This window comes from Polyergus mexicanus, unplaced genomic scaffold (assembly GCF_030449975.1).
Source record: "Polyergus mexicanus isolate NDT 795.1 unplaced genomic scaffold, iyPolMexi1.0 SCAF_26, whole genome shotgun sequence".
NCBI lineage: Eukaryota > Metazoa > Arthropoda > Insecta > Hymenoptera > Formicidae > Polyergus > Polyergus mexicanus.
In genome coordinates, this window is record NW_027223346.1 from 787,499 (window position 1) to 812,297 (window position 24,799).

At 35.4% G+C, this 24,799-nt stretch overlaps 1 protein-coding gene across 21 annotated transcripts in view; it reads left to right on the plus strand.

The window, feature by feature from the left end:
- The window catches only part of Rdl (Resistant to dieldrin), a 72,189-nt gene that overhangs the window by 8,175 nt on the left and 39,215 nt on the right, over window positions 1–24,799 (plus strand). The window lies entirely within an intron of this gene.

The window sequence follows — 24,799 nt, forward strand, 5'->3', positions numbered from 1 at the left end:
ACATCAATTTCTATTCAAATCTCGATAAATTGTTAAAAATTCATTTGAGGTAAAAAAGTGAGAAATCGCACGCAGATCGCATAAAGAGAATGCAGCACTCAAACTGGGACTTGCAGATCTTACAAATAAATACTTGAACATTCCAATTTCGAGTTGCAGATTTCGGGTTGCGATCAACTATTTTAATAGACAGTACTTATACATACGTAACGCGACTGTCATTTACGCAAACATCTAAAATATCAAAACTTAAGCTTAACGATGAACACGCATAGCGGTAAAAAATAAGATAGAAATATTAATTCCACGTTCAAGTAATGCGTATATGCGGCATACAAGTGCAGAAACTTTTGTAATCTATCATCGCCTCTACCGTATTGCCTGTCATCCGTGATAATCATCACGCGCACGCATCGGAGTGTAATACAAAGAGATATTAAAGCCCTAAAAGCTTTCTTTCGCATGAGGTATACGACAAAGTGATGAACGATGCAAAAGCCGTTCCTAATGACGCGAATCGAAAAACGCAGACACGAGTATTCGCGTCGCACGCGTGACGCACGCGGAATCGAAGCCGAGCGAAGACGATGAGACGCGGTGCTAGGAAGGGGGGAATAGTCGCGGGAGGTCGAAGGGGATCGTCGTAGGTTGTCGGAGAAGAACGGGGGTTTCTCGCGTGCAGCCTTGACATGGGCCAGGAAATCAATGGGACCTCCAACACCGATGCAAACTCGGTCAATCGAGCCGCGCAACGGTCCACGTCCATAACGTCGCGCGGATGCACCGCACTGTCGATGTACGGCAATCGATGCGAGATCCTATCGGGAAAACGCCGGCCATCGAATTTGTATTCCTAAATCAGGTATCGACGAAAACTACCAATCAATCTATCGCTAAGGGTTAACGATAAGCCCTGAGACGTTTGTCGATAAGCGCGATTTGGCGAGATTCGCGAAAAGAGCGATCTGCGATTTAAATCTCTAATTAAAGCGACAGAAATAAAACATTATATTATGAAATATGCAAATAATGACTTAATGGAAAACTACTGTTGAAATTTTTTTCTATTATATTAAAAGATACTTTGACATAAATGGCAATCGATTTTAGATAATCTGCTTTTATCATTGTTTACCGAAATATCTCTTTTTATCTGTCTACAGATAAATACAGTTTACATGAATTTTATCTTTTTATTATATCGTGTATTTTTTTTTTTTTTTTTTATGGAGCACTCGAATAATAAAATTGAACGTACAGCTAAAAAAAATCCACGTTATCTATATCAAAGCTAGTTTGTGTATTATACAAAAAAAAAAAAAAAAAAAAAAAAAAAAAAAAAAAAAAAAAAAAAAAATCCGAGCACATTATATATTTCTAAAAGTCGTCATCTCGATCCAACGTCCATCCTACTGTCTATCGCGATGATGGCATCGATGCCGATGGGCAGGAAATGAAACGACATTTCAAAGGAAACGTCAAACAGTCCGGTCGAGGCACGCCTCGCCGATCAGAAGCAACCACTCTATCTGTTCTCTCCACTTGATTTCCCTACATTAGATATCAAGTAACGAAACAGATATCTTCATTTCGCAAATGGCACTGCATCGATAGGTGGATGGATAGATAATAAATAGATGCACTTTGCATCTATCTATCCTATAACTACATAGTTTCGTATCCACATCTATTGTAATATACACAACCTAAATTATATACATTAAACTTGATCCAAAATGCAAGGATGTGAAAAAAAAATTCACGATAAATCAAAAGATGAGAAACAAGATAAAATTTACGATGGTTATCGCGCGATTTATATTATGTCAGTTCGACGATAGGCAAAGTGCTTTTGGTCGACATTAGTGCTATTGACGAGAAACACACAACGGTCGCGACAATAGAGGCCGGCCTCCGATGTAACCCGCAATCGCGCGGCCGTGTTATCTGCATGTCAAAACCTTGACGAGAGCGCGGCCAGGGCTGCCAATCAATAGCGAGGACATCACCCTCGACGACTAACGTCTGCGTCCTTGATCGTCCGTTCGCCACCACGTCGCGCCGCGACTAAAGCCGCTACACGTTCGGAATACTTGAGGCGCCGAGGTCGAGTCAGGGCTAAATTCCAGGACTAACTAACGGCAACGAGAAAGTACAATAGCATTATGTGCGTATGCGGGTATATAAATTTAAAGGAGAAAGAGCCTGCATAGATGTGTTGGCGGTTGAGCCAACGTCTGGAGAACGCGAGCGAGTATGAAATGCAAGTGCAACGCTATTTTATATAAAAATATGCCGATTAATTATGTCGTCGAATCGCGGATAATTTTTAACACAAGATATAAAGACCCGTACATTTTACTAATGATATTGTAGTAATCTGAAAATAGATGTTTTATATTATCTTTTTTATATAAGATTATAAAAAAAAATTTACAAGTTATATATGTGTGTGTGTGTGTGCTGTAAACTATTTTGCCTCTGTTTCTTTACTGAAAATTAGATTGAAAATTTTATTTTTCGCGTTATATGTAATTATATTTTGTTTATAAAGTTAAACAAATTAATATTGAAATAATTTTTATGCTATTCGACAGATTAATTTATCAGATATATATTATTTCGATATATGGCGCAATTGAGCGTCATAAATCTTGCGCACAGAGTTATATCAAACTTATGATAATGATTTAATTTATTTTAATGCTGTTTTCATCAGAATTAAACACTTTCATACAATACGTGTACTCGCGAAATTGCAAGAAACACGAAAAACCGAATAAACAATCCGAGCGATGAAACGTGTTTTGTAATTCAACGTATGAATAGGATCAGGCGTTCGCGTCTATGTGTTTGCTACGTGAACTAGTGTGTATCGAACTGCCGAATACGAATAAAGGAGGTGTACATGTTTGTGTGCCCCGGCATCAGCGTAGGAACGTAATAAAAGAATTTTCTAGGTCGCATTAACCTAATGCGTCGTGGTTACCACGTCGAAATTTGTCTAAAAGTTAAGCCAGAACAACGAGCAGAGCTGAGTTTTTCCATTGAATGAAAAACCAGTTCGTGTCACCACCCGCTCCGGTAATTTGCATATGACCATCTTAAGAAAATGAACATCCTTATGACGTGACAAGCGCCATTCGTCTTTGTATATCAGGTATTTTATAATCGACGGAAAATATTGTATTAATAACAAGAATTTTAAGACGAATCTTCGCTAAATTTTTCTTTCATATATTCATCGTTATATTTTCCAAATTTAATACTTTAAAGTTAATTTTAAAATCAATTTTGTTATTTACATGTATTTTGTCAAAAATTTCACTTTTAAATATGTTTATTATAATGTTTTCATATAATGTAAAAATATCTCGAATAATCATTGCGTTGTTAAGTAAAAATTGATTTTAATTATGTTGAAGAGTTTGTTATTAAAATATTTTCTAGTGATAGTAGAGTATGTTATTTATTTCAAAGCGATATTGAAAAATATTTATATACCCGTCGTCAACATACTATTTTATTTGTTCAAATAAATCTTCCTAATAGATTCGTCACTCTCCGAACTATCCCCAACTGATCTCATTCTCATCACGCCAATAACAATCGTAAACTATAAATACAAAATTGCGACATAATCTCGCATCTTCGAGCGTCGATGATTATATCCCACGCAACTTCACGCATCAATTACACCCAATGTCAAGGTTATTTACTTTTATTCTTCCGACGCGCACTATAAATTTCTGATCAACGTTGGGACACGTGTCCCAAGTCGATGGGAAATATTTATAACATTATCGACCACATTTCCGCATTGCACGGACCGTGTCGGCAAACGAAGCATGTCAGTTGTAATTACCAATTAGTAATTCACACAATTTAATCGATATTAACGATGTGACCTTTTTTTTTGTCCATGATCGATACCGTTATTATTTTAGATTATGGAACAACTCTCTCTCTCTCTCTCTGTCTCTCTCTGTCTCTTTAGAAATAAGTTAATAAACATTTATCGAAAAGAATCTCAGCATCCGAGAAAAAAATGAGTTTTTGATGCCTATACGCGACAGTTCAAGCATACACACACACATACAGAGTCGCGGTAATTGGTTAAAACCCGGAGGGATAATTTCTCTCCGGCGAACATAATTACTGGTCCGTATTTACGCGGACCACTCTCGCAAGTCAAGGCGTATATAGCCGACTGAAAAAAGCTCCGACGACGCCGACGGTGAACCCCTTCTATATATAAAAAGCCATTGCAATCACGCGGTATACTGGCACGCTAATGGGGCATTGATATAATTAACTGCTATATACCTGTGCGCTCTTATCGAGCTCATACGTTGCCGAAGCCGCCGGCGCCGTCGCCGTCGCCGCGTCTCACGAACGCATACCTGAAACAAAAATAACACCCATATATATCATGTCCCAAGTATCGTGCAAGTTCCCTCGACTAAAGCTAATAGCATGTTCGCGTCTGAAAAGATTTAAATACAATTAGATTTAATTTTGATTAAAGTATTCATAAGTGAAATATGTATGTAGAAATCATTTTCAATCTCTCTTCGTCATTTTACACATTCAAGTTCGAAATTTCTAAATTATTTAATATTATATGGTTCTGAATTTTTTAATTATTTAATATATTTCATATTCCTAATAAACTTAGTTTCTTTTAAATATTAAATTCTTTTACGAGCTTAATGGTTTAATGTTTAACGAATTCGAATTCTTAAGATTGCGCAGCAAGAATTATTTCAAAACTATATATATATAATTTCGCCTTCTTCGAGAAGAAATATATATACATAATATTCAATTTTGACGTAGAAACATAAATCGGTTTCTTTTTATTCAGCTAATTAAGCTTGAGCAGAGGAAAAATCGACATGAGATTCTTGTTTTTTCAGTTTAAAAATTTTTGCTTGTCAGGATTTTTTAATGTAATATTCTAACCGTGTAATGTTGAAGATTATAAAAAAATTGACTTTGTCCAAAAATCTGTGATAAGGAAAAAGTATTCTATGCTTGAGACATTTTCTATATCTTCTATTTTAAATAACGTATGTAGAAAACACAATGATATTGGCATTTGTGCTGACGCGATCGCATCATTTTCGCAAATTTCTGCTTCTTGGTTTGCGTCGATGTGCATTACATCTTTTTGCGGGAGAGATTTTATTTTTATTTAATCCGCAACATACGTAGAGCGAGCGCATTGAGCGGAAGTATCCGCGTAATGACGCCGGGGAAAGCCGATGGAAGGGCCAACCACGAGCACGCACAAGCCAAGAAAAATCGAGGGATAGAATACACAAAGAGAGGAAAATCCCGGGGATTGCGTGCATGCGTACATGGAGATAGAACGTCGAATTAAGGGTTAAACTGAATTTTGCGCGCAAATTTGCAAAACTCTCTCCTTTTTTTCCTATGTATCCGGCTTTAACACGATAGAGAAGCACACACTTTACTTTTTCATTATTCGATGTGCACCACGTACGCGCATGCATATCCGAGAAAAATGAGAATAATCTTCCGCGTGCGCCAAAAACAATAAAAAGAGGAATGAAGGAAATAAAAAAATTAATATGACCAAATAAAAGAGCGGTGAAATTTCTTCTTATCGCAGAAAGCCAAAATGACAAAATTACATTCTATATAATGTATGAAAATTCTTTTATTATTCGTAAGAATAGAAAGAAAAGCGCAAAAATAAAAATTATATATCCGCAATTAATGTATGTGCGTGACGATAATATTTTAGAAATATTAACATACAATGTAGACAAAAGTTTGAAAAGAAAATTCACCAACTTGTAGATGAATAAAAAAATTGTCTTTTTTTCATAGAGAAAGTAACATTTTTTAATAAATAAAAATTTTTTTATTATATGTTTCTTTCTTGATTATTCTTATTTCATATAACTATTGTTTCCATTATATATTTTAAATATTATAATTTACTTTTGTATTGGTATTTTAATTTATCTACTATATAATGTATGAAATTTTGTATCACTCTGTAGTATAACAATTGTCAAGTATTATAGTTTTGAAATTTTCCTTGATCTACTACGCTAGATTTTAGCACACTTTCCGTGCTGAGAGCGTTCGCGTGCGGCTGATCAAAGATTGACTCGCATACCTTGAGTAGAAACAGCACGATACCGACGGACGACGTGCCCCGACCTTACTTTATTATCGGCCATCATAAGTACACCTGCACGCAGGCTGAATTTTCTCTATCGTGACTTTTTCCCGTCCTCATAAATTCCGTGAACGAGATGCTAATAATATGTTAACGTTAAATCGATACCATTTGCGTCGTCGCGAATCAATATATGCAAATATTCGATTAAGAACGGCGGGTCATAGATCCGCCGTTAATCCCCAAAACACAAAGCGAGTATAATCAAACGCGTCTCGAGCCTTCTTCCCTTCGTCCGGTCTCCCTCCCCCCCCCCTCTCCCCTCCCCTCCCCTCGATTAAAAGCAATTCTCGTTCCACGGACTCATCCGCGTAACTCGACGTGATAAATTTCATGTTCGGTAGATGGACAAACCTCGCACGAGTATTAAGTATAACGGAGAAATCAGAGTAATCCGCGCGTCGGCCATTGCCGCACGTGTTGTGACTAAATTCTCTCGTACGAAGCTCGGGGAGCTTCTACGTAGGATGAAAATCAAAAGCCAAGCCTTATCAGACGAATATCTGAATATTCGTGATTAATATTTGAATATTACAAATTGCAGTCGGGGAAAGGAGAAAGGGAAGAAGAAGGGCACTTTGTCACTTCTAAAACATTGATAAAATGGTTACTCTTTTTTTTTTACATCAATGTGATTTTAAGCATGATAGAGAATTAGAAATTACCACTATGTTAAAATGGATGGAACGATACATATTAATAGTAATGTGAGAAATTTCCATAAATTATTTATTTATTATCAGTATAGTTATGATAATGCTGTAGGGTTGTATAAACAAAAATTGATATGCATTTGTTTAACATAAAGTTTGTATGTCAAGTGCTTTTGTACTGCATTCATAATAATTGCGACAATTTGTCGAAAATGCATAATTTCGACACGTGTGAACCAAATTTCCGAAACTCGCGTCTATATAAAAAATCAACAGTAATCATTGTTAAGCGATGTTTGAATATTTATGATTAATATTAAAATATTTAGAAAGTAAGTAATTTGTGATGTGTAAGCGTGCATTTTGTTAATTATGGAATATCAGCATAAATTTATGTCCAAGTAAGATAAATCTATTTCATAAGATAGTAAAGTAATTAATAATATGTAAATATAATTTTTTTATTTACTGCAGCTTTAAAGAGAGAGAGAGAGAAAAAAAAAGCGCTGAAGGAGAACTGGAACGGCACGCGTTTGAAACGTTGGGGATTATCGATAATCCGCATTAACATTCTAGAAATAGTTCATGGGAAAGTTAGGGTATGTACGCGTTGTTCGTGTCAAGAACTATCTTCGTTGCACGTCCCGAAGCTCTGACTCGCGAAGTCTCTCGGCAATATTCACGATAAACCTCTTTCTAGCCGAAAGCCATTTTAATAACTGCGAATGGAACTTGCACGAATGTTAGATATCATAGAGAGGTCGAAGTAATCCGAGCATCGATAGTTTCCGCACGTAAAACAGTCGCGTACTGGTATTAGCACTAGTGTGCTCGTATCTCATACACGCCCTCCAGCATGTTGCAAATCAAAACGTAAACTATTGCAGAATAGCATAATCGGTATGTGTACATTACGTACCAATTCAGTTAATCAGTATCATAATTACTGGTTGCAATAATTAATAATTGCGCAGGATATATCAGATATTTTACATTAAAAAAACATTAATAATGTTACGTATATTCGATTTCCATTAAAGTATTAACATGATTAATTAATTTAGATATATCATAGAGAAAATAGATAAATCATAATACAATCTTATTTATCTGTTTTCATCATATGCTTTCAACTATACATCATATACACAAAGCGTGTCCTATAACGTAGTTAATTCCTTATCAGGTAGCCGGATAGAACTCGTTGGACATAACGGAGAGATGAGAGTAATCCAAATGCCGTCGCATATGGAACTCTATCGTATTCCTGTACTTTAGTTCACGTACATAGACACACATATATGTATATATATCGCGTACCGAAATCGGGGTATTATTAAGCACAGCTCGAATATTCATGATCGATATCCGGGGAGTTTTTAATTAATGTCTGGATAATGTGGCTTGCAGGAGAGAACGACTCGCTTGAAATATCCATCCTCTTCACTTGCTTTGATTGTAAAATCGCGAATACAAATCAATCGTTTATCGTCATAAAATGATATGTGATTATAAAAAATATTAATTATGACCTCATTAAAATCTCATTAAGATGAGTAAAGAGTTAAACTTTTACGACCGCAAAAATTCCCGTTATTGTAACAATAAGAACAAGCCCATCCAAGATTTTGCTCGCAAGTAAAACTATCCTTAACTTGGACAGTTTTGTATTCTATAAAAGACATTTCTACTATTACTAATTAATTATCTAAAATTAAAATTACGCATAAATCCGCAGAATTTTTTATCAATTTGTTCTGTAACCAAATACGTGTAAAGGTTGACCGAATCTATTTTCCGAAATCTGAACTTCGAACTTCGAACGTTACTTAAAAGCTGTCGATAATCTTAAATTCGCCGAATCTGAAAATCGCTGGCGTATGCAAGCGGGATTTTCGTGTAACGCGATTAATGGCTCATCCACGTTCGCTAACCGGATAACGACCGGTGCAAGTACGACGGAGAAACCAGAGTAATCCGGAATAATAAGTCAGACGGAGCCGTGAATCTCGGCTCTGCCTGTGCGCGCCCATCTGTGCTCACATTGCTCGACCTCGTCGGCATGTAAGCACGCTTGTCTGTGTGCACGGACACGTATGGACACGGGTGCACCGCGATTACGTCGACGGCGGCATTATCGGAAAGTGCATTACCACCAACGCCTGCCCTCGCGCAGATCTCTATCCCTGTGCGCGAGATGCACTCGGCATAAGCGTGTTAAACGGCCCCTTACTTCCCAATCGGAGCTCGACGATCGGTCCGGAAGGTATTACCAATGTTGCGACGACGATGGATAGACAGATAGTTACATGCGCAGTTAAGGGCGAAATTGGTAACATGTAACCAGAAATTTCCCCACACTCTACGGAATGCCAATATTAGTTCGAGCCTCTATAATAACGTAATTATAGCATAAATATTTTAACTAAAGCAAAGTTACTTTACGCGCTTATCTTATGATCTGTTTTCAGACTTACGGCAATTATGTTTCTGCAGTACCCTTTTGATTTAATATGCATAATCACAAAAATCTCGTAACAATTGAAATATTTTTTTCAACTCTTTAAAAGTCAGGCTGATCTCTGGTAAAAATAATATTATCTGTAATTGAGAAAATTTGATAAAATTATTTATATTAAAAAAAGACATGCACACTGATTATTATACGTAAAAGATTAAAAGGACTTATCAAAATAGATATTTCAACATCTATAATATCTATAATTGTATTGTAGATGTTAAATAAATTTGGCAACTTGTAAACGAAAGAAAAATCGATTGACAAGTTAAATCGTGAAACTGCAAAATATTATCGCATATAAATTACATGTAAAGATTATGTAATAAGCTTTGTTAAATGATATTATCCATCTCCGGTGAGTTTATCTTTCAAGGTATGTTTGCGATAACATACATCTCGGTAACATAAACACCTGGGGTCGCTCTTTACGAATAATAAACGAATCGAAAGATCAACATCACAGATATCTCACTTGAGAGGTATAGCGCGAATTTCGCACGAGGACAGTGTAAATGGACGTTTTCCGCAACGTAGAAAATAGATATAAAAGTAAACGCGGTACAAAAGAAGTGGTATAAAAGGCGATCTAAAAAGCGGCGGCTATCGAGAACGCAATCTTCATTGCGTGCTAGATTTACGCTGTAGGTAACCGCGAGGGGTAATTGTGAGACTTATCGGGAGCCACTAAATGGTAAAGCGACGTCGAAGGAATTTCCAAGAAACCCGAAATATTTTTTACAATCCATAAGAAACAAAATTATTTTAACTTACTTTTTTTAATTTTTATATTAATTTCTCATCCTAATCTTTATTCCGTCTTTCTTCTTTCTTGCTTATTACAATTGTTTATATTATATAAGTTATCATATATATCTCTCTTAATTTTAATAATATATTATATCTTTGATGGATTAAGCTAATTATAAGCTAAAGCTATTTATTTTAAATATATCAAAAAACATTATATTGTAGCTGATGCAGAAAATTAATTTTTAAATAGTTTATATCACAAAATGCAGTGAGTTCTAATAATACACATATTGATATCGGAAAGCTCTTACTTATCTTACTTATACGTAGAATATTCGAGGTGAACCGAAGACAAGAAATAGCGATCGTTCGAGTCGATTTCATTTTGCCAGTACATCCTGGCACGAAGGTAAAGGCATCGCGTTTCCAAGAATCGAACTCTCGATTGGCAGATCGACATAAGCCGCGTTCGTGTCGGGGCCGACCCCGTTGGCGTTGAACACGATAAAGCGTAACTTTATGACAAGGTCTTGGTACACCATTCACGTGAAACTGCAGCCCGCGAATGGCTTGAACTTTACAAGACGCTTTCGAATGTCTCTATGATGGGAGCCGCGATGAATTCCTTATAAAAATTATTGCGCGCAGAAATGTAGCATTTCGACAATATCGCACGACGCGCTATTTTTGTCAATCGCCAAGAGATAATCTCGTTGCCTGCGAAAATTATAATCATAGCGATTCAGCAATAATTTATACTATTAACAATTTATACTTGTCACAATAATTTAATGAAAAGTATCTAGTTTGATAAATGTCACTTTTTTAAGTACTTATGCGTATTAAATACTCGACACAAGAATAATTTTAGCTTCGACAAGAACACATCTTTTTTTACATAGAAAATAAAAAATTTATGCCCATTTTTGCAGAAAAAAGACACACATATTGTTACACGCTAGATTACCATTGAAATATTAATTCGGCGTTTCACCGAAATTTTTACAAAATTTCAATTAAATACTCTTAAAATGAAATAGTCATTATAATATATATATATGTATATTATTCATAATTATATCTTTTTTAGAATAATAATTATGCGATGTTAACATTTTAAAAAATTACATCTTCTACCAGAATTTTACGGCATTTATGAATAATAACAAGTGCAGATAAAATTTGATTCCTTTTTCGTGCGCGAAATTTTTGCACAGCTCTCATAAAGAAAATTGCAATTTCCATTTACCGCTTATTGCTTATCGATCGCGTACCTTCACCAATTCCTAACAAAATCATCGCGAATTTGCGTGTCCGGCTTACGTTACGAAACCTCGTATATCGTTATCGCCGATAACAGTTGTCCGCCTCTATCATCGATCTCTATCACGCGCGCTATCCTTACTTCAATATGATCCGAATCGAATGTTCATTACAATATGTTTTACAAGATTTATAATCTCCCAATTTTCTGTTATCGTTAGCAAACGTCGAATAAAAGTCAGTTCACACATTGCCAGTTCTCTTCCTTCATAATTTTGCTACATCAATTAGCCAAAATAACATTTATGTAAAATATTCAGAATTTAATGCTAATCATATTGTTTAAATATTTTAGCACAAGAAAAATAAAATCTGAAAAATTTAGTAAATTGCTACAATTTTTTTCTCTGAATATTATATATTTTATGCAATATATATAAACACACACACACACACAATACACATATACATATATATAAAATATACATATAATGAAACATCTCGTTCGTCAATAAACAAACAAGCATTCAGCGAGAGGGGGAAATCTAAAAACGGAATCCCAGTTTTATCTTCTCGCAAAGTTTTTGGCGTATGCTCAGTAAGAGCAAGTACCACATTCGCAGACAAAGAAAGTGGCGGTCGATTAATCTTAGCTTGTTCTCTTCCAGTCATGAAAGACTTTAATAACAGAGGTGCGCTCCGTTGATTGTGAGAAACCGGCGTAAGAATAATGTTCGTTGCTTTCGGAGTTGGCATGTCCATTACGTAGGTAATAGTAGCGGTCTGCACGATGTTGGCGGAAGGATTGCGAGTCGCTTCGGAATTTCTCTTCACCCGGGGACCGCGGCTTAATTCGACTCTCGTAGACTTTAGATCAGAGGAACGCGCGAACAAACGCGAACCAAAAAACCGAGATTTTCTCTTGCATTTTTTTTTTACCCGGTATTATCCGACGAAAAATGTAGATTAAAAACTGCCACGCTGAATTATAAAGCCTATATGGGATGGTAAAACGCAGAATATCGCGTGAATGATATTTTATGATCTGGCGTTGCCATAAATTATGCTAATGAGATAAAACGACGGGATAATGATATTAAAGGCACCGTATAATATATACATATTTTATGTCAGAGACGGAACTGATTGCGAGTAACAAGATCATGTTTCTTCTCTAACTAACAGCTGTTTTTGGGAGAGATACGCAGCGTTATACGGGGCGATGATAAAAAATGCTGCGATACGTAAATGATATATACGAGATAATATGTACCTCGAAATGAAAAAAATTGTCGTTTATTTCATGGAGCAGACGCATTTGTAGTTATTACTCTCGAGACCGTGTTCATAACGGGATAATAAAGTGAGCGGGAGAAAGGCACCCATAAAACGTCATGATATGCATCTCGTATACCTCATTAACGTTGATAACGTTCGCTGTCACGCGAAATAATGAAGACTTCGTAAGGCCAGAGGTAGGGGACGGACGAGGGTGCCATATTGGAGTCGAAATTTACTGCCGCATCGAAAACGTTATGCATCGATAGAGATGAGACATTCGGTATTCGACGATAATAGCCAGTATCTGTTCCCTTATGGTAGCTCGCGTTATGACTAAATGATACGGATGATGCATGCTATCTTTCTTCTGCCCCCCGAAATATATTCACAAATTGGTAAAAGTAAATTGATTAATTATCAATTTAGTCATTAAAGTGACCTATTTTATCCAATATAAAAAAATCAAATCAATTAAAAAAAATGCAATATTAAAGAAAATTAAAGTAAAAAGAGATACATTTGACATGTCAGTTTGATATGACTATGTTATAAGATTATAAAATAGATATAGTTTTTTTATGATTTAAATTAAAGGCATCTATCATGTGAGTTTTGCCCATCTTTTTACTCTACCAACCAAAGTGTACGAGCGTTCCTTCCTTACTTGCTCGTTGAGCTTTCGAATGTTCGCGTGCGCTGAAGACAAACGGCAAACAACAATAGCGAGGTAAAAAGTTTGACAAAACTGAGAAAATTCCGCGGAAAAGACGGGATCTCTCGAGAGCGAAGAGACTTGCCGACCGTGAGAAAAACATCAGAGAATCATCTAATTCGCGTAATAAAAAGTATTAGAAACTTATATATATATCGTCGAAGCGCCACCGGTCGGGGGCAACATCGTCGTTCCCGTCGTTGCTTGTACCATCGATCTTGGTTAATTATGCAAGCTATGGTCGCGACCTTTAATGGCTTTAATAACGGAGGTGCATACTGCGCGCGGGATGCAAAAGGCCGGCATAAATCGCAAGAATAGCCCCCACTCCTCCCACCACACCCCTCATCCCTCTTCGAACCCTTCCCTTCCCATCCTCTCCCTCGTGCACTCCCTGTCCCGAGCTATAGTGACATTTCCATTACGTAATAACGGCCAGGTAACGATGGCGCAATTTTATTGTGACCCAAGTTAATGAAAATGCAGCACCTTAATTACTAAAAGTAATGATACTGCAGTTAGCTGGTCATTGCGTCGACGATACGCGATAGTCGATAAATCGTCCGCAATCTTTGTTTCTCGTCTGGGCCAAGGAACGCTTAGCTGGATTTTCCGGTAAAGGATCGCGTAAACTTGAAGAAATTCGACCATAATCGTAATGGAATTAACGAGATCTAATTTTCGTTTAAGTGTGCGCCGAGAGTTCAATACGTATATCATATAGTTATTTTCTTTAGTTTCGCGGTTATTTCAAAGTATAATATTATAATATAGTTCTCTTCAAGATTGATTTTTAAATGAAAAATGTATAATTACCTCGAAGAAATTATGAATTATTCGTCCCTGTTAATAAATTATAGCAACATAAATATTGATGTTACGCGTGCATGGCGTAGATTATTTCTTAATATTTTCGTTTCATTTATGGCTTTCTTTCCGAGCCAATATTGATAAAAACTATCTACTCGTTTTGATTTTATATTAATATAATCTATTTAACCAAAGATTAAACGCATAACGATATTTCGCAGCATCCACTTTAATCGCGTTCTCTTTTTATTGATCTATATAATATCTGTTCCTTTTAAATATTTGGAAGTTTGCGCGCTTCGGTGATTATCTTCTAATGATTAATATTTGGCAATGGTAAGGAAAGTTTCGCTTGTTTCAACTAGCTGAATCATACGATATTTTCATCGTTAATATCACAGTTAACCTTACTACATATTAAGTAAGTCTTGTACGCCTATAGTTAGTGTCACTTAACACTAAAAATATCTACGGCCGTGTACGTATGAGCGCACATAATCAATAATTACGTACGTTTTATATTTACGTTGGCATTACACCGCGACGTAGAAATCTTGCCCGTCTCTCCAATACTTGAATATTATTATCGGGATGAAATTTTAAAAAATCCCTAGTTTAAGGATTCTCCACGATTGGAATTTGCTTCAATAAAATTTCAACATTAAAATAACAGAAGATATTCAAACAATGATACCAAATCAATTATATTGATTATCTAGTGAATTTTTTTTTTTACGGAAAATATTAAATATAAAGCAAACACGCTTTATGCTTCCATTTACATGTTTCGAAAGATTAGGAACAAAGACACACAGATAAAATTGTAACGCATAATCGCTAAGTGATACCGAAATCGCTTTTAATATAAAATCAATTATTTATAAAACACACAATTATTCTGTTGATTTCTTGAAATCTACATATAAAAATTGATTTGAAATGTTGTTCATCTTTAACAGCTAATTTCGCTTGAAGAAGAAGTGAAGAATTTATAAAGTGCAGTATCTTCACCGCAAATGAATAATCGAACGGAAAAGTACGAAGCTTTTAAAGTACATAGTTTTTAAAATCTAGTGCGTTAAGTAATTTATCACTCGTAAGAGTGATGCATTATCACTGAATAATTTTTATAGAAGCACTCATATAGAAGCTATATAATATCTTATTCTCGCGCTCTAACTCAATGGCTTGTCTAAATTCCCAAGAGCATCGCGTGTCCTGCAGATAAGCCAACAGTGAATCTGTAATAAAGCGATGGGTTCCGCCAAAGTGTTGAGACGACGTCGTTGTCTACAAGGTATACCTCTGCGAGGTATCATTGCCGTAGGACGCGTTTATCTAAGATCTTAGTTAATCGCCGACATTCGTAATCGCAAGTACGCCGCGACAGGACGAAAAGGGCAACGACGGTAATAAAGATGGCGTAGAACGACGTCTTTGTCGTCGACATCGAAGTCCGCCTGTGTTCCGCTTGTATCTTCGATCTCGATTATTCGCGTCGAGCGTTACAGCCTTATTGTTTACATTAATGGTTTACAACTGGGAGCACGCTTGCGGCGAAAAGCACGGCGAATAGTGTCGAAGACAATGAAGCCGACATCTTTATCGCGATCATCGCCGAGGTCCCTGTAGATGCCGGACACGTCGTCGATAATGGTTTCATCTATCCTTAAGTTATATAATTTTTCCAATGCCGGACTTTTAATGGAAAGAAATCGAGATATCTATATATATATAACTCAAAAATACTCGAATTATATATATAATAACACTGCTTGAACGTCCTTCTCGCTTTTGTCTAAAATTTGCCTTTTGTAAATTAGAACAATGTTATTTTCAGTATTTTAATTGTTATATCAATATCTGTATCTGTAGAAGTATTTCTACAATTTTGTATTATTACAATGGTCATTCGAGATTCATTTTTATATCATCAGTGATCAAAATAAAATATTCCTATTAGGGGCAGTTGACAGAAGAGATTTTTGAGCCTGCTTTCAATGAAAAGTGGTTTTATAATATAATTTCATGAACATTTTCAAATATACAATAAAATCGAGAAAATGTATTATGTTCGAATTAATAATTAATGCAATGCACAAATGCTTCATTATATTATTAATAATGTTAACAACAATATGTAAAGCATTAATAATTTTATATGTTGAAATATTAACAAGCATTATGTTATTCTCTCTTTTTCTCTCCCTCTCTCTCTCTCTCTCTCTCTCTCTCTCTCTTTTTCTTTATCTCACCGGGGATTAATCATATTTAAATTGAAACTTTTGTGCGTGTGTGTATATATACTATTTTCAGTTATCAGCGTTACGTATTGCAAAAAATTAATTAATAAAATTAATATGTCGTGAATAAATTAATATCTAGTATTTTAAATGCGTATGTATATTTGTATATGTGTTTATATTGCAATATTTTCAGCACAAAATTTATAAATTTATCAATCTTAAAAATCTTTTTCCTAATATTGCGCATAGAGAAAGTAAGATCTTTTAAAACGAAAAATTTATCATAAGAGCTTTTTTAAACATCTAGATGTTAACGTTATAGAGAAACTCTAGTTATTAAGCATAAGAATCTCTATTAATTTGAGTTATTCAAGACAAACCAGCAGAGAGTACAAGTCGAGCGAACGGACTGAAAAAGCAGAAGCGAAAGGGGAGAGGAATGACAAGTATCATCCTATGCATGAATAATATACGCGAAGAGGTTGTGGAGCAACTTGCGCTATTGTAATCATACTTGCGCAACAATTTCCGCAGTAAACTCTTGAGCCGTGGATCCGTTTGTTAAGGCTAGGATGTCGATGTTTAATGAGTCCGTTTATCTTACTCTCGTCCTTATCTTTGTCCTCGTTCTTCGACATCTTCCGCCACGTTGCGCCTGACATTCGCCACCTTACGATTCATTGTTCGTATGTTTCTTATGTATCTGCGTTATGTAAACGCAGAGTATATAGAGTATTTCCGGGTATCTATCAGCATTTACCGAAAATATTGATTATGTGTATGAGAGATGCATTTTTGATGTCGTTGCTGCATGACTGATTGTGACACGAATTTTGTGACACATTGAACGTTGAAATTTGTGGATGCAGCAAAGATATCAGCAATTATGTCATAATGTAATTTTTATGTATATATTTAGAATATATAATAATATATAAATATTTCTTTTATAATATATTCTTCATAATTTAAAAAAGATTCATCAATTTCTTTTTATTTGTGACATTATGTAATTTTTATGTATATATTCAGAATATATTATATATATATATATATATATATATATATATATATATTTCTTTTACAATATATTCTTTACAAATAAAAAAAAATCGACCAATTTATTTATTTATTTATTTTTGGTAGTAAATTTATATTGTATTACGTATATTTATGGAAAATTTTTTTAGAATAGGAGAGTAGCTTGTGCGCTGCACGCAATAGTATTAATATTAATATGTACAATAGTATTAATATGTATAAATTTTTTCTATATATATGCAATCTTTCTAGGTTCAAAATTATATTTAAACATTTCTTCGAGGCAGACCTCGAGAGAGATTTTAAATTGATATCAAATGTTAAACGCGAGTTCTCGACCAATCATCCAAGGTAGATTGCGTCCGGGAAATTGCTTGGTTCACATTTACGCGATAATAACTGCCATCAAACGATGAAACCTTTATGCCGTGCAAGCAATATTATTTTCGTTAGACGAAACCTTCGTGTCGTAGGGACGTTAGTAGACAAAGCAGGAAATTCTCTCGACAGTTCCAATGGAAAATACATCTCTTTCGGCATCGCCGGCTATTAGGAACGAATACAATGAAGCTAAAGAAACGCTGATAGCGATTTAAGCGTCATTGTATGCCGTCGCGTTTAATAGGAACGCCTTGTTTCTCTCGCGCTTGACGTCCACCCGTCACGCTTACCTAAATACCGGAAGTGGTTGTCTCGGAAGCGTCGACGTGCTCTGCGCCGCGGCTCTTCTCAAACCTCATACAGAGAAACAAGAAACACACGGTTGAAAGGGAGATTACACGCGCAGCTTCGCTTCTCGATTAAAAAGAAGACGGAACACGTGAAAAACGTAAATCAAGTAAAGGAAATAAATAAAATAGACAGAAAGTCCATTAATCAAGATCAAATTATTCTCTTGTTTAAAAAAGTTCTGTTATCGGATGACAGAAAAGAAGTAGAAATTTTAAAATAACCGCACGAAATAGTACATCTTTTTAATCTGTACAAAAAATATATGAAAATCAATATCTGCATTAGAAATTCTGCAAACTATTGTATTTACTTGATATATATGTATGTGTGCGAAAAAGAAAATTCTCTTTAATATTAAATTCTTTTTAATATTAATAACAAATAACATGCTAATTTAATTGTAACATTTATTAGTAACAGAACAATAAAACAGTAATTTGTTTTATGATATCAAGAAGTAATGTTTTAGCAATCCTCTTTTTTTTCGCAAATATTCTTTCAAAATGTCAAAAATTCACTTAACTTTATTTCTTTATAGCTGCCTTGAACACTCGCAATGTCATTTTCCTTGTCGTTTCTATCGTTTCAGAGAACCCAGCAAAAATCTTAACTTATTCGATTAAGCCTGTCTCCACCTACACTCGCGACAAAGTTCAATGCCCGTAAACGACGCCGGGCTTCAATAGTGAATCATCTCGTATCGTTCTCTTCTGTTCTCAAATACACGAGCAAAGTTAACTCACATGTACATACAATGAAATAAAACGTATAGCGCGTTAGTTGAGAAAATATTGAGGAAACAATCCCTTTTCAAATAAATGGATAAAAATGAAAAAGGATATATATAAATATAAAGTTATGAGAGCAATGATATTTACATAATTAATAAAAAAAAAAGAGAGAAAGGAAGGATTAATCATAAACTTTGTTATTGATATCGATTAGAGAGTATATAATGACGATTATATGTCATATTGTGATTATTCCTTTTCTTTCGTTTATAATGAAATCAATTTAGAAGCTCATCAACTTCCCTTTAAATTTTTTACACAATCCTATGTACTCTATATTTTATGGTGTTTGCGCGATATAAACGAAGATCCCATAAGCATGAGCGCCGAACACACATGCACAACCGAGGGGTTAAAGCGACCACGTATTCCCTACCGTCGTCATAACCCACATAGAGGGCGTCACACCGAGAGGGTGGAAGAGGGGCCGAGGGGCATCCAATGACGTCAGATTCGCGCGCGCACAAGCTTACACAAATGCGTCGATAACCCACCCCTGCCGGATGCTGCGCTCTCTGTTTTCCCATCGACTCTCGTGTTGCGCGAAACGCCGCCCCCGCTTACATATATTCTCATTTCAATCCGTTCACCTTCTATACGTCCATTATAAACCTATACCTATACGTTTATACACCTTCGTGAAAATGTGTTACGCGCGACAGATTCGATCGCGCAATCCTTTTGGCGTACGAGAAATTTATACGACCTATGCAAAAAAGCAGAATTAAATTTCAGGCCGAAGACGCTGCGAAAGCGAGCTTCGAGATTAGAGACGATAAAACAAAGGCAAGACTAAAATAAGACACGGGAGGCAAGACGCGTGACAATCCGATTTTCCGAAAGATTCATATTGATACAATGTCGAAAGGTCAGAATTAATGAAACGCTAGAAGCCGAATTTAATGCGAGCCGAACAAAATTGACGGAAAAGGTCATAATTATGCATAATGTGCGTAGGCATCGTTATATTGACATCGCTCGCGAATTAATTGGAGCGCATTAATTCTTTTTTAGAGATCTTTTAGCTCACAGGCATGTGAATAAATATATTGCGTATTAAATTGCATGAGATACTGATAATACAATAGAATAAATTAAACAGATGGTGTACACATATAATCGAGCCAAACATTTTCAAAGAGTCAACATAAGTCCATGATTTCTAAAAATACAGATATCTAATGGATTATACCATAAACATTAATACACAATATACGTGAAAATTCCGCAAGTTTACATAGGACTTGTAGCGTGTATATCATATATGATGCTATTATAATACGCATTAAAAAATATACATTTAATACATTAAATGTATTGCATATTATTAAAGTTAATTTTAATTCTCGGATTTACATTTCGACAATGAAAAATAATAAAAATAAAAGAGATTCCCCTAATAAACGTGCAAAAATATTCTCATCGTGTTATTTTAAGATATATCGCGATAATTCAACTCATATCATACTTGATATCACATGACTGTTATGCCTGTCACTTGATAAAGATGAAAGGATAGGCGTGTCTGCCTATTAAACTGACGTGAGTAAAACCATGGAAAATATTTTCTTTTCAAATATGTTCAATCATCGAATCAACAATGTTGTTCGACGATCGTCGAAATTTCTATTTTCACCGGGTGTACGGTTTTAGCAATCTCGCTATCGATCGGGCGCCGATGATTCGCAAGATTTTTGTGTATTGGCAAAAGCTCGACGGCGCGGAAGAAGTTTGCGCATGCAGAAGGAACGAGAGAGACAGGATGAGATGGGCGACGGCTTGCTTTACGGACAGTGACAAATGGATCCACCGGTCCATCATCCCCGCGTATCACCGTCAAAAATGTATCTCGCAAGCCGGCGCGGCTTGTTACGATCGGATAGATGTCTACTCGCTATCGGGCACTGTTCCTATTTCGGATTCTTCCGCTGGTGTTTCCATGTTATCCGGCTTGGTGTCGCGCACGATCCTCCGATCCCGTTACGGGCATTATTTATTATATCGCCTACCTTACAAAAATAATATCCTCCGTATGAGATAATCGTATAATCATATAATCAGCTGTTATGTATAGCGCGTGCTTGTACGTGTATCTTTGTATAGAGCTTTGGACAATTATCCGAGAAAAGGGAAACGCTTCTCTAGGTTTAACGATACGCTGACTTTGAGAAATGATCAAACGATTTCCCACAAACATCACGATTTATCTTTGAAAATCTACGAAAGATTTTTTGAAAGACCGTAAAGAATGTATAATTTGTGTGTGTGTGTGTTAATTATGTGTGCTTTGCATAAAAAATGAACATATCAATATTTAAATATTAAAAAAAATTTAATGTTGATTGACATAAAGTCTATTAAAAAAATGTCGATTAAAAAAATTAACAAAAATTTATACGATTATCTAGCAACGTAATACGCAGGTTAATCATCGCATTTATTTGTATTAATTATCATATTATTCCTTTTTGATATCATTAATTAAAAATTCACGATTAAAAACCGATAAATTTTATCAGGTTTAAAAGTATGCATAAATAATTATTATCGAGGGAATGAACAAGAGAGAGAAAGATATGGAGAGAGAGAGAGAGAGAGAGAGAGAGCTTTATATATAGATAGAGAAATATGAGAACAAAAGTCCCCCCCCCCCCAGCTGTTATATCGATAAAAAGGAAACACGCGGCACTGACCGGAAGGACGCGCTCCCATACTTATGACTTCCTGACTCTTCCACAACGGTAGATCGGCGCCGAAATTAACGTAAATCACACTGAAAAACCGCTCGTGCAACCGGCTCTCGTTGATTATATATAACGTCCGGACGACCAGTATATAAAACCGCTTTTTCGTCCACAGTTCGCTCGCTCGCTCGCTGTTCGCTCTTCCCCATGAATAATTCATAACCAATCCTCGCGAAAACGCTACATGTTTGGCTAAGAAGGATTGGCCTCGAGATTGAGAAGAACGCGAGGAAAGAGGAAAAGATGCGAAAAATCAAGACGATCGAGATCTCGAGGCAGAGGAGATGGGACCGATATCTACATCTCGTAGTCGATAACTTCTTAATTACAAGAAGAGACTCTTACAAAAGCCTCGAGACTTCCGCCTTTCAAAGACGCCAACCACTCGACATAGTCGACAATGTCGGCAGAGTTGCTGGCAGTTATTTGACATTAGCCTGAAAATAAATTGCGCGAAACGCTGCTAATTTAAATGCCAGGAAACGAGGTCGGCGGAAGCACCCTCGTCATAAAATGTTTACCTTTCTAAAATATCCGAGAAAAATGAGATGCTTCTCGTGTACATTTATTGATATTTATCTTTATGACAAAATATATTTACCTACAAATTTTGAAAACATTACAAAAATTAAACTTGCTTATAACAACTTTAACCAAATACTTAACGATAATATTGAAATTACGTGTCAAAATTGATTATAATTAGACAGTGATATGTACATTAAAGCCATGTAAAATCAAATTTTCATGCGTATATATAATACAAATGATATATCCAATCAATTATAATTTTCAGATAATCATTAAAACATAATCGAGAATCAGGGCAGAACCAAATTCACATAATGAATAAGCAAAGAAATGCTTGAGTACGCTTGCGTCGTTGCTCTTTGAATCTGAAAGAAGGTAAAAAAAAAAAGAGAAAAAGTAAATCGTTGCCCGTGTGCACATCGAAGCTATCGAGCTAGAAATAAACCTAAGTTCCTAGAGAAAATTTGTGAGATGGTTTTTCATCATTCCTTAAAGGCAGGAAAATTGCAACGAGCCGAAAAGACTAAAAGAAACATAGGACTAGGGGATGGGGTGAAGGGAAGGGACAGAGAACAGGGAGAGAACGGGAGAAGGAGAAGGATAAGCCGGCAGTGTGCAGAAGAAATGTTGGAGTCGGGGGTCAAGAGCTCTTAGAAATCCGAGAGATTGAAATTCGAGGCGTCTTCGTCCGCTCGGACGGTCCTTCTTATTTACAAGACTTTCAATTACACTGGCTCAGCCCAAGCGTCGTAATGTCTTCCATTTTTCTTCGGTATTTCGGGCCACGTGACTGTGCTGCGGTAATACTATTTAATCAATTCGTCCATACGCACAATTACACCGCGATCATTCCTCTATGCGGTCAATCTATTTCGCGCTACTAGATATCGGGACAAAATCGAGCGAAATTAATGTGACGTTATTAATTACGGTAATGGGTTGATAGACATCGTGGTCATAAAGATGTGTCTATTAAATATGATATTTCTGATTATATTAGAGAATTATGAGAGCATGCGCGATTATATATACCTATAATAAATTTCCGTTAATCAAGATTTCTGATTAAAGCTTGATACAGAATTATAAATCGACCTAATTTTGGTTAAACAGATTTATCCGACGTAATTATCATTAATTTCGCATTATATTGTTTTATATGCGAAAGCGATAAAGCTTGAGATAATCATAATTCGAGACACAGAAAAAGCGAGAGAAATGGATTTCTACGAAGCAGAAAAGAGAGACTTTCCGCGAGATCTAAGGAACGGACGAGCTTCTGAAAATATGGTCTGGCGACGCTTTTGGGGCAATGAAGCATGAAACGCTTAACTATGGCGTGACATTTCTCCAACGACCTTCCTGAAGAAGTGAAAGAGACGCGCGTCCTTTCGTCTGGAATACAAACACCCACGAAATCTCGTAAACACTAATGTCGAAGAACATTTTTCAAATATTTCAAATGATCGAAAATGTCATCTCTTTTTAACGGAGAATATCCTATCCTTTTCCTCTCTCTTTTCATAAGCAAACAAAAAGATCTAGATTGTTGGATTCAAAGTTGATTAAAAAAGGCATGTAGACAACAAAAGCCTTTACGCTTGCATCTGGATAAAAGTGAGGGAGAATGTCACAAATAAGAAGGCCGAAAATAATAATTTGAATTAAATACTTGATATGAAACATTTAACAACAAAATTAATTATGCGAATACACGCGATGGATGCGATATATTTAGAAATATATATATATACGGCATATACTCGCTTTTATTAAATAGAAAAATTTACTTTATTTAATTTATCTTTTAATAATTATAATTGTAGTTAGTTTATAAGAATATTTCATGCTTTTGCTTAACAAGAAGCATTCTAAGCAACAATCTTACGGAAATAAAGTCGACTGTTCGTGACGAGTTTCGAAGAAATAGTCTATCTATATTTTCGCGCGCGTATCTGCACGATACCATCTACATCGTATTATTCGCACCCTTGTTCCCAGACTAGATATCTGCCTCTAATCGATACGCCTAACCTCTGACCTATTATCACAGCTTGGTAGCGAGATCTTCTTCATTGTGAAATATCGTTTCGCGAGATTTGAATATATGATGGTCGCGAGGAAATAAAATCTTTTCAAATATACTATGGACGATCAATCGATTCTTTGGTCACTTGCTGATACTTTACTTTCTAAAGCACACTTTATAAATATTATCATTCGTTATAAAATAAATCATGACGTAAAATTAACAGCATATTATAAAAAAGTAATTTATAATATAATTTATTGATCTTAATTATAACATTATTTCCTTCCTTCTCTTACATCTAATAAAGTTTCTTCTTTATTTAATCATTTAATTTACTAATTATTTGTCAAAATTAAAATGTGTGTGAATTGACGATTTATTGAATATTTATTCTAGTATCTATTTTTTTTATAGCTCTACCATAATCCTTGTAATTACAATGATATTGTTTCGCGTGTAAGCGAGTGAATACGAA